Source organism: Austrofundulus limnaeus, unplaced genomic scaffold (assembly GCF_001266775.1).
Source record: "Austrofundulus limnaeus strain Quisiro unplaced genomic scaffold, Austrofundulus_limnaeus-1.0 Scaffold968, whole genome shotgun sequence".
Taxonomy (NCBI): Eukaryota; Metazoa; Chordata; class Actinopteri; order Cyprinodontiformes; family Rivulidae; genus Austrofundulus; species Austrofundulus limnaeus.
Genome location: NW_013953370.1, coordinates 65272 through 66801, shown reverse-complemented (window position 1 = coordinate 66801; position 1530 = coordinate 65272).

The window sequence follows — 1530 nt, the reverse complement described above, 5'->3', positions numbered from 1 at the left end:
ACTATCTGGTTAATATGAGGTATAAAACCACTATCTGGTTAATATGAGACATAAAACCACTATCTGGTTAATATGAGATGAGTTTTGGTTATTTACACATTCATTGTCACTGATATATTAACCCACTAGGGGGCACTGTCAGGACAGTCTGAAGCCTAGAAGGCACAGTAGGGACCCTCTGAAGCCATTGTATGGGACTGATAACACCTAAGAACGTCCATTTCATGGACTGATAACATCAGAATCCCCTGTGCATGTTGGGAATGACTCGCAGCTACTACCACATCAACGGTTAGCTCCGTCTCCATACAACTAATGAAGTTATTTATGTTTAATATCAGCTAAATGTGGCAGCCATGTTCAGTTAGACTCCAAGATTAATTGTATTGTAGGTGTTCACCCTGTGATCACTTTCTGCAGGTTTCAGAAACAGTTTGTCCAGCGGTTCATGAGATATTTTGCTAACAGGCGCATTTAACTGCATTCTAGTCTGTCTTTTACGTTTTGTCGGTGAAAAACAAGGGAAAGTGACACGCTGAAAACACCTGCAATCTTGTGTTATTAACGAATCAGTTCTAAAATGTGAATTATTCCAGTTTCTTCCAGTTAAACAGCAGAGAACTGCTTCGTGTCTCCATGCCGGCGTTAAAGGCTGAAGCTCCTGGGAAGAGCCTGTCAGTCAAAAGCCAGATGTTGGCTGCTGCTGCAGCTGCATCTGTTCTTCCAGCGGTCTGAAATAAGGACGCCTCACATCCAGGCTGAGAGAGTCCTTCCTGAATAGTCAAACTAATAAATGAACTCAATTGCCAGATAGATTAAGGTTACATTTGACTTGATCCTTATTTTACAGATTTCGATAATTATCGGGATCACCCCAAAGTCTCATTAGCGCCGTAATGAGGCGCTGCTGCTCCGTGACATCCACCCCGCTCCATCTCGTTAAGGAAATCGCTCTTCAATGCTGATTATTTTATTTGGAGCTATAATTATATTTCTTTCGGATAAATCACGGCCTAATGGAGTCCGAGCAGAGGGCAGTGGCGCTAATTGAGGCATGAGATGCGGTGGCGGGGCGCTCCACCTGGGTGGATGTGACCAGAGGGGACCCAGACCTCAGCTTCTGGGGGCAGCTGGGGGGCGAGAACATGCAAGTCCTGAATTCACAAAGCAGAGGAGGAAAGACCCCTAAAATGTGCTGATGCTGGTGCTGAGGCTTGTTTCCATCTGATGAATAGTTTTATGGTTTTAAAGGGATCCCTGATTAGTTGTAACATTTGATTTTATTTGATAAAAATATGTTTTAACTGCAAAATAAAGACTGTAGAAATACTGTAGGATGGTCAGTTTTTATAATTTTTAAACTAAAAGTTTAAAAATTAATTACACGGACGGGGCCATTTTATTTACACGCAAAGCATTCTGGGTACATGATGACATGGATAGGTCCTCGGTGCGAGACTGCTAACGAACTATATCCACCCTGAAGGTTAATCTTGGACAATATCTGAAGATCGACTCTTTTAAATGAAA